The 10,626-nt window shown below is 39.5% G+C and overlaps 1 long non-coding RNA gene across 1 annotated transcript; it reads left to right on the plus strand.

Annotated features, from left to right (window-relative positions):
- The first annotated feature begins 513 nt into the window (after nucleotides 1–513).
- LOC140708154 (uncharacterized) lies at nucleotides 514–9,919 on the plus strand. The gene is made up of 2 exons (XR_012088313.2): nucleotides 514–665; nucleotides 7,939–9,919. It is a non-coding gene; the product is annotated as an uncharacterized LOC140708154 (long non-coding RNA).
- The last annotated feature ends 707 nt before the right edge of the window (nucleotides 9,920–10,626 follow it).

Raw genomic sequence — 10,626 nt, forward strand, 5'->3', positions numbered from 1 at the left:
CATCGTCTTTATTTGGACTAACTTAATGTTGCCACTCTTAAACTTAAGTGGGTGAGAGAGGGAGAAAGGCCTTACTTGTCTTGTGTAAGGGAAAAATCTATTTGGCTGATTGCCTGAAAGCTATCAGCCTCTTTCACTGTACAGAACGGGTAGTTTTTACCAACAGAATCAGGACAAGTAATATGATATAGAGTTGCCCAAAAACGCCTGTAGAATACAGCGTGTTTTTTTAGAGGAAGATTCTTGATAAACTGATCTCCTCTCTGAGAAGACGCCCTCCAATATGTGATCTCATAAACGATCTTGCCATGTCCGAGAATGTTTCTGCCAGCTCAAGTTGCCGTTCTCGTTAAGAGGCCTCGCCAGGCATCCCTCTCCGCATGCGCGCTCTCATTTCACCGCTGCGTTACTGCTCTGCCCAATAGCAGCGCGGGAACGGCTGGTGGCTATACCTTGCCGCTGACGGCAGGAAGTAGGTCCCTTCCGTATTCCTTCCCCCATGACCCGAAAATTATGTTCCGTAAAGGTCGCGCCAATTTCTTTTGCTAGATTTTCATCGCGCCGCCGAAGTAAACGCGGGTTCGTCCAAGTTAGTGATAGGGTGCTATTCAGCTCAACCTGTCTAGGACCTGTCTAGGATTTCTTTAGGGAAAGTCCTGCTTGAGGTTAGTGGAGCGTGGTGGCAGCCAGCGAGGATGCGGGATTCTTTACATTCCATTGAGAAATTAGCAGATTTTTTTTTTTGCAGTGAAGTATCAAACAAACTGGATTCAAAAAGAGGAAGAGGGGGGGTTTTAAGGCTTATACAGTATTATATTATATTATACCCCCGTTTATTTAATGCCTCTATTTGGTTTTTTTGTTTTATACCTTTATATGACAAAAACCTCAAGAGGGGTTATTTCAAAATAAATAAATGTTTATATTTAAATGGTACTTTTGTCGTGCTTGGCAAAAGCGCTACCTGTGATTCCCTCTCTGCTTCTGTTTTAGATCATGAAAGAATAGCATTGCATAATTATGCTGATAATCCATCCAACTCTTTAGATCCTATCCCATTTTAGAAATTATTTCAGTTATTGATCAGTATGCAGACCGTGAAATATTTATGCACAGTGACGTGTCTGTTTCAGCAGTGGGCCCAAAGAATGCAATGTCAAATGTAAAGTTCACATATTTGTTTATTTTTGCCTTCATTCTGGAAGAATGTGAGCCCCTAAAATGCTGTTAGTGGGATTTCTTATATCAGAATGCCACAAAGAATTCCTAGAATAAAATAGCCTCAGAGAAATAAACCAGAGTATGGTTAACACAGCTGTATTGTATGAATAGATTCTCTCTGTATCCTGATCAAGATGTTGCCTACCTGTGGACCTTTTAATCTCTTTGGCTGTTGTATGTTATGACATATATTCATAAATAGCAAGATGGTGTTATTTATTTTCGAACCCAAAAGGGTCCCCCCAAATGTTGGTCTTTTTTCTCCCTCTGGTAACTCAGGACACTTGTGGGATAGAAATGTAGCTTTTTTGGATTACAATCCCAAAATCTGCCACCCAGAATGTTCCATTAGGTACAACATACACAGTTACTCAGTTTCAGAAATCTGTGTCAGTGCAATATATCTTGTTTCTTCCTCTTACCAGTTGTGCCAAAGGACAACAAATCTCAGACTCCCATGTGTCTTTTTTGGACCACAACTCCCACAATCCCCCATCATCCATGGCCAGCTGAGATGCAATGTATCCAGTTATCTAAGATGGGAACTCAGTTGTGCCTCTACAAAATTACCCAACTCCGGGAGGCAGTGGAAGACAGGAGGTCCTGGTGTTCTCTGGTCCATGGGGTCACAAAGAGTTGGACACGACTAAACAACAACGACAACAACTAATCTTCACTAACAGGACCGTAATTCTCAGACAGCCTTCTTTGCACTACAACTCCCAGAGTCTCCCAGTCCACTTGGCCAGTTGAGACACTACCTAGCCAGTTATTTCAGCTGCAATCTTAGTAGTGTCTATGCAGAATTTCATCTATTTAGTTCTTACTGTTGCAGACATCTGTTAATGTAAAAGGACTAAAGCTTTTAGTATTCCGCAGCTATACAGTTCCCTGTGAACTGAAAGTACTTGCCTTGGCGGTAGACAAGTACAAACAGCGGATGCTACCAGTAAAGCCTGAAATCCAGTGAAGAAATGTGTGCATTTTCAGTTTAAAAATGTGATGGCAGTTTATGAAAGAGTGCAAGCTGTCCTAGACCAGTGGTTCTCAAACTGGGGTCCCCAGGTGTTCTTGGACCACAATTCTGTTGTTAAATTGATATTATTTGATTGTTTGTATTCCACTTTATTGTGAGCTGCCCAGAGTAGACGCTGTCTAAATGGGCGGGATACAAATTTAATCAATCAATCAATCTTTGGACTACAACCCTCAAAATCTACCAGTTTCCATAACCAGTTGAGATCTGACTTATCTAGTTATTTAAAGGTGGAAATTTCTAGTACCCATCAAAATGTCATGTTTCTTGCTTTGACCTTTTTTGGTAAGAGAACATCTCCAGAATCCTCCAATCTGTCTGGCTGGCCAATTAAGAAGAAGCCCTCCTCATTATTTAAGTTGTAACCTCAGTGGTATCTGTGTAGTATTGCATTTATAGCTCAGCATTTTGAAACATCTCCTGAGACAAACACACAAATGGAAGTACAACTTTTTGCTATATTTAGGGTAGACATGTACACACACATACACACACACATCCCCAAGATTAGGATACTGAAGGATCAGAATTATTTCAAATTTTGGGGTCTTTTAGGCCAGTATTATATAGGAACTCCCTCTTTAAGCTCACATATCAAAAGAATTTCCTGATTTGTGTAGCTGTGGTTCCCCTTCCATGCCATTGCCATTGATTGGTTTGCCGGTACTTCTAAGCCATGGAGAGCAAGCTTTCCTGCCAGCTCTTTCCCTTGCAAATGAGCAGGTAATGGCTTTAGAGGTCATCCCCACAATCTGCAGCTGACACTGAAATTTCCCTTTGCACATGTACTCTTCCTTCCAAAATCCAGCCTCTTGCATTGGCACAATTGCATCTATGTGGTCTGGGAGGAGAAGCGGCTGGGAAGGAGGAAGGCAGGAATTACATTATATTTGCTAATTTAAAAGGCTGTCCTGTTCTTGTGGGCAGTAATGATTAAGTCAGTAGGTGGCACTCTTCATTGGTGTCAGGTTTAGAAGAAAAACTAGGCCATGCTGCGGTCTACTGCCACTGCAATTGCTTCAACTGTTCAGGAAGACACTTATTCAGTACATTGTGTAGTGAAGACAAATGCACAGTGGACATCTTAGTAATGCAGATGTTTTGTTAACCAGCTAAGATACAGACTTTTCAGGATACCTGTTCTAAAATTCTTTGTTGCAAAAACCTTTCTTTTGTAGCTTCGAAAAGTTGATCAGGTAATATTTGAAGGATATTTTTGTTCTTTTTAATTTGATTTTTTAAAAAGTTTTAGACCCTTGATGCAGGAGAATTTAAGAGTTTCTCCTTGATCTATGTATTTATTCATGTCCATTGATTACATACACCCCTATAAAGTACTCAAGACACAGTATGTAGTCCTTTACCTTATACAATCCACATAATAAAGTGACTGGCTAGGCCGAGTGTGTGTGTGTGTGACTGGTCCCAGATTACCCAGACTGGAATTATGTACATGTTTGTAATAATTCACAGCAAAGCAAAGGTTTTTACTGCAGGTTAGTGGCAAACAGAAATGAACCCAGCTGAAGAGGAGGAGATGTAAGTCTTCTCAGCATACTGTGAGACTGAAGCTGCTGGAGTTGTCTCCCTGGCCAAAAGGTGGCTAATTTGATGGATGGTGAGACTGATAAACAGTTAAGGAGATGGTAGCCTGTAGCTGGGAAGCTAAACTCAGCATCCCCTTATCATGCTGGGAAGCTATGCAAGCCCTACTGTGGTTTAAAGAAGAGTGAATTTGGTACCATTTTAAAACTCTAGTAGGGATCCTTATGTCCCAAATACATTATGTACAACAACAGAAATTGCTACCAATTTCACCCAGTTTTCTGGTGTGTATACAGTAGTTTTGGCCTCAGTGAGAATCATTGCTGAATGGAGATTTGTTAACCTGTGTTTCCTTATTCCTAATCTAATGGTGTAGAGAGGTTGATAGCTGTGAGTGGCATACACAACCAATTAAAAATGGAGAATATTATGTTTGTGGGAATATTTCTGTTTAGAGTGGTGATTCTCTACCAGTGGGGCATACTTCTCAGTGGAGAATGTCAGGATTTCAGTGGAGACATTTTTACAGTAGTTTGGGGTGGGGGGAAGTTCAATATTTGAAAAGCTTTAGTTTTCTTCATACAGAGCTTGTCGCATCAGCCTGTGATATAGAGTAATGCACCTATTATCTTTTGTTCCAAATTACATTCCCAGCATAAGGATCCCAGTACTTGAAGTCTTAAAACCCTTTCCTCAGCATTATTGAGACTAACCCCTCAGATAAAGAAAGCTTCTGAAAGAAGGCTGCCGGAACTTGATTCCTTAAGATGTGTTTATTTAAAATACAGTACATTTATCCTACCTTTTGACACATAATGGATAACTTATATCCCAGACCCCTCATCTGAATTGTGAGCATTCATTTGTTTCTTTTGGTTTTCTTGTTTTTCAAGCAATCAGCAGGGAGGTCTCTGGACTTCTAAACTTGCAGAGATAAAAGGAAACAGGTAGCTGATATTCTACCCAGCTACTTAATAAATGTAAACTTGTTCCTTGCTTCCAGACAATAAATGCAAAAATACTGAGATATTAAGAGAATTAGGGGCACCTTTTGCATACAAATATTGGGTTGAATTCAGTTTGGGACTGCCAGCTGGATTCAGGCTACTGTCTTACTGTCTTATTAAAATTGTTCAGCATAATAGATTGTGAAAGAGCGGTAGACCCAAAGGATAAAGAACAGAGTGAGCCATCCTGTCAGCTAGAAATGTCTGAGCGGGAGAGAGATATAGAAGGAGGGAAGACAATAGAAAGTGAGGAGTTGAATGTGGATGAAGGGAAAGGAAGGGATCAAACAGAAAAGTGGAGAAGATTGAAATCTGTCTAGTGCAAGAGAGACAGGGAGATGAGGAGGAGGAATTAATTTTGCCCATGTGGACTGGGAGACAATGCTTTTAATTCATCTAGGGTTTTCCAAGGCTCGGGCGGCTGGGCAGAATGAGACTGAGAGTCTGGCGAAGGAGCCAGGAGACAGTTCAGTATACCAAGGGGAGAGAGAAAGAAGGAGGAAAAGGAAAAAGAGGGGGAGAGAAGAAAATATGAGTATGATAGAATGTGCGGGTTGTTGGAGGACTTCCCTAATTTGAAGTAGGAGGGTTGCTACCTGACCCGGACAAGTCAAAAGAAAAGGGGACATCGGCAGAAGCTCTAGAATGGATGGTCGTGGTCTTTCCGCGGGGACAAGGTCACTCGAGGAAGGTGATTCGGCCGGACCCTTCCTTCAACCATCCACCACCGGAGGGAGATTGGAGATTGGATTTGGACAGTTACCAGATATTAGTTGTTTTGAACCGATAGAAGTTGTAGACTCACCTAATGTTAAACTAAATAAATCTGCTAATGTTCAAAAGGAAACTCAGTCGTCATTTTCTGCCAAAAAGGAGGGACTGCTTCAGATCTTTAATGAACTCAATCACATAGATACATAAAAATACATGAGAGCATGTCTATTTAGTTGTTTGTTATTTCATATCACTTCCGCTATGTCTCTTGTGCAGGAGTAGGTCTAGGCATGTGGGGCTGACAATGGTTTTTACTAGAATTGTAAAAACCACTGACTAGAGCCTGGTGCAAAACGTAATTTAGTATTAAAGAAGTCTGGAACAAGCTCTCCAGCTGCCTGAGAAGGACTGCCTCTGCAAAAACCCCTTGTAAACAGCTATATACAGCAGGAGGTGAGAGAAGGAGGAGCAAGGCAGTGGATAGTACCTTTTTCTGTCATATGATACCTGTGCACCTACCAATGACTCCTCATTCTGTGCACTCTCTGTCTTGGGACACAGCTTAACTGTCAATTTTTTGGTTAAAATACCTAGCCATAGCATAAACTGCAGCAATGAATTGCTGCTGCTTAACAAGTTGCTGCCTATATCTTGTTGCACACCAACTCATGCAACTGGATTGCAGTAAGGAATATAAACAATGACTTATTAACTAACCACTAGAATTTATACCATTCCACTTAGCCAGTATAACTTAACAATAGGATTGTAGCTATTTTCTGGATTTATTTTAGCATAAATCCTGTTTTCCCGAAAATAAGACAGGGTCTTATATTAATTTTTGCTCCCAAAACGCATTAGGGCTTATTTTCAGGGGATGTGTTATGTTTTTCATGTACAGCAATCAACATTTATTCAGTTACAGTCATGTCATCTTCTTCTGGTTGCTGTACAATAGTGGAGGGCAGGGTTCCACTTAACTGGGGCTTATTTTTGGGATAGGGCTTATATTACAAGCATCCTTAAAAATCATACTAGGGCTTATTTTCAGGTTAGGTCTTATTTTAGGGGAAACAGGGTAGTAAGAGACAACTGAGTAGACCCATTTGAACCAATAGAACGTATCAGATGACACATCAAATCCACACTGATTAAATGGGACTTCTCTAGTGTAACTTATTAATTAAGCAACAAGATTTCAGTCAATATTTGCACACTTATTCAATGTATGCTTTCTGTGTTTGCTCTTCTGATTGCACTATCTCCATATAAAGTTCTGTTGGGATAAATAACACATTTTCCCAGCTTTAAAACTATGGTTCTGTTGTTCTTATATGTTCTTTGCTATGTGTAACAGCAGTCCTGCCTGGAATGTTGCACTAGTGCCAGGGGCTCCTCCCAGAAATCAACTATGACATAATTAGTGACTTTGCGTCTTATTTCTCTTTCTCCAAGGCAATACTGTACACAGACTTTTTTTGTTACAAAATTCCAACATGGACATTGTTTGTCTATCCTTTATCCTAGAGTAGTAAGTACAATTGAAGATGCCATTTTCCTTCTGCCATTGTGTTAACCACTTTGATAATCTTCCTCCCTCCCTCCTGCAGTCCAGAGTCTGTGCTTTGGTGCTGGGCCCAGATACAGTGGGGTCTTGACTTGAGAACTTAATCCGTATTGGAAGGCGGTTCTCAAGTCAAAAAGTCTGTAAGTCAAGTCTCCATTGACCTACAGTGCATTGAAAACTGATTAATCCCGTAACAGGCCGTTTTTGTTCCATTTTTGTTTTTTTCTGGTCTGTAAGTCAAATCTCAGTCTGCAAGTCAAAACTAAATTTTGTGGCCAGAGAAGTCTGTAACTCAAAAAGTCTGTAAGTCAAGCCTTCTGTAAGTCAAGAGTCCACTGTATAGTGAAACTTAGAGCACACATGTCAGAATCAATGGGGCTTAGATTCGTCATTACTAAATTCCAATGTCTCTAAGTGTGACTAAATATAGATGGAAACAATCCATGTGAAGTACAGTACTGATTCAGATGTGAGAGACGCAGATTTTGATCCCCACTGAGCAATGAAACTGACAGAGTGAGCTTGCTCTTGATGCACCTCTTTGCAGAATTGCCGAGAGGATAAAGTGGAAAGGAGGAAAGATGTGTGTCACCTTAATCTAGTACAAGAGAAGAAGAGACACACATGTAATTAATGAATATGTTGACTTTAATTTGCTGGCCACTGTACTGAACCAAGAATTTTTTATAATTATTTTTTTTAAGGGTAAGTGTAAATAAATCGGGATATTTATCACATATTAACTGTACTTAATCATATTACATTAAGAACGTTTGTGTCAGTTGCCTATATCATTCCAACTAGTTATTTGACTATTTTGTATTAAAGTTATCACATTTGGCTTTCAGTTGAACCAAGAATTTCCTGCCAGAAGCACTGCATCCACCCAACATGATGAGACAAGGTGAGACGGTTTCTTTTCACCATTGCAACAGATGACCTGTGGATCTCATTGTTCCAGCACCTGACAATTAGCTGCATTCTTCAGCAAAATTGGACTGCATGGGGCACAAATATTAACCCCTCTGAGATAAACAAATGATACCTGGATTAACTAGTTGGGAGAACAAGCCAAAGCAGATGAAAGCACCTTTGATCATTTAGAGGGTATTGTCATTTCAAACCTTGGAAGAAGTCAGCCTATTTTTTGTTCAGTGTTTGCTCAGTTAGAAGTGTTGGCAAACTAAAAATTATTTTTCTTAGTGAAATTGCCATTCTTTGGGTATGTTTGCATAACACTTGCTATTTCCACATATCTTAGGACTGTACATTATATAACCAGTGGTCCAAAAACAGTCTAAGATTTTATGAGTCAAGAGAATTACAACTGTAGCCTTCCCTTTTGCTTAAAGTTTAGATTCCTCCAATAAAAGCCAATCCATTATAAAACCCCGATTTACAATATGAATCAAAGTAAACTGGAAGCCATAAAGCAAGAAATGGAACATTTATACCTTGCATATTTAGTGTCAGTAAGTATTGGAATCAGACATTTTCAATCAGATAACTATAACACCGTTTATGCTGGAAATGGCAAAGTCAGAATGAATGTAATGTAAATCTAAATACTGAGACAAGATGTAGCACAGGCAGTTAGGTACTATAATGTAAGGCCTGACTGAGTAATAACCACTATACCTTTGGGAAAACCTATCAACATAACCATCATTCAGGTGTGTGCTCCAACAATGACTGAAGAGGTAAAAATTAAAAGCTTTTTTTGCAAGCATCCAGGAGGCCAGAACAAGATGTCCTTATAATCATAGGTGAATGGAATACAATAGAAATGTTGGAAAAATTGTTCCAAGGGTCAGGGCTCCCAGAATTTGGAATTCCCTCCCATAGGAGGCCAGATTGGCCCCATCTTTGCTGTCCTTCTGCAAGTAGGCAAAGACCTTCCTCTTCAGTAAAGCCTTTGCTCAGTAACTAGCTATGTGTGGTGTTTTAGATGGATTGTTATGCATTGTCCAGCAGGCCGAGGCAAAGAAGCAGTCACGAAAGCAGCAAAATCAGGGAGGTGGACAGGGGACAGATTTGTCTTCAACGTGGAAGGGATTGTCATTCTCGAATTGGCCTTCTCAGCCACACTGGACGCTGTTCCAAGTCCTCCATACATAGCACGTTACCATAGTCTTTCGAGACTGAAGGATGCCTAATCAATCAACGGTTTCTAGTACTACTTGTGTTTTCCATATCTCAGAGTGGCATTGGTTTTTCTTTTTTTAATTGTATATTTACTGTTCTTAGCTTTAATGATGTAAGATGTTTCTTTACTCATTGTTCTTGCTTTAAATACTGTATTGTCTTTTAATGATGTTGTATACTCATTGTTTTCTACTTTAAACATTGTCTTTCACTGTTGTAAGCCACCTTGGGTTGTTTTCAAGAAGAAAGGAGGGGTAAAAATAGTTTAAATACATGAATAAGAAATAAATAATTTAAATAAAATTTTGGATGAACTTAAAAGTCCACATAAAGAACAGATTTACATTATTAAATTCAATTGATTATGAACCAGAAGAACTGTGGGTTGAAACAAGAGATATTCTTAGGGAAGAAAGCAAAAAGATTATTCCTGTAGTTAAATGAAAGAAAAACCTAGGTGGGTGATAGAAAAAATCTGTTTACTAATTATAACATCTAATGCCTGAAGACTGGCTGACAATGGGCTAAACTTCAAACTGAGCCATGCTTCTCCACCTCTCCTACTCTATACTGTATTTTCCTTTATAATAATAAGTATTTCTTTTGTTTTTATTCCTCCTAGGCTTACCTTTACATTTCATATCTGTTCCATCACCCAAGTATGTCCTTTTTTTTCCACCCATGAAACCATTGCTGGGGAGAAATAGCTGGAAAGAACTGGAAACTCTGCTACTGCAAATTACCAGAGAATTATTCATATCAGTCTTTTAATAGCACGGGGGCATCAAGGGACAGAACAAGCGTACAGGAATGCATTTTGTTTTCAGAATGGTGTTTCTGCCATTGTGCCTTATAGACCTCATGATCAGAACATCTTGCATGACACACTGTGTCCATGTGCTGGAAAAGACTGAAGTTTGCGCATTTGTGGAAAATCTTACAGCAAGGTTCCAGGGTTTAAAATTGCATGGAAAACCTCCAGCCTTAAAGGAGGATCTCCTTTTCAGAAAATTGCCCTCTGTGCAAACTGTGTAATAGAAATGGAGACTGTGAGAAGGAGAGTTATCATGTCCTACCTTCACACATTTCTTAAACAGATAACCAGAATGCCTGAATAAGGACTGCGGTCTGAGATACATGATGAAGAAATTAAGAGTCCAACAAAACAAAACAAAAAAAACCTTTTTCAGATCTTAGAATCACCCAGAAAGCATGATCGCTAGGGGATTCTAAGTTTTCACTTATAAAGAAATTCTCCCAAGCTAAGGAATGCTACAAGAGCAAAACTTGTTTGATTAGTGCCTCTGGGGCAGGCAATTTAGGAATATACCTGTGACCCCTTGAGTTCTTCCATCACATGAAACATATAAGAAATAAATATAGTAAATATA

The sequence above is a fragment of the Pogona vitticeps genome, chromosome 6 (assembly GCF_051106095.1).
Source record: "Pogona vitticeps strain Pit_001003342236 chromosome 6, PviZW2.1, whole genome shotgun sequence".
NCBI lineage: Eukaryota > Metazoa > Chordata > Lepidosauria > Squamata > Agamidae > Pogona > Pogona vitticeps.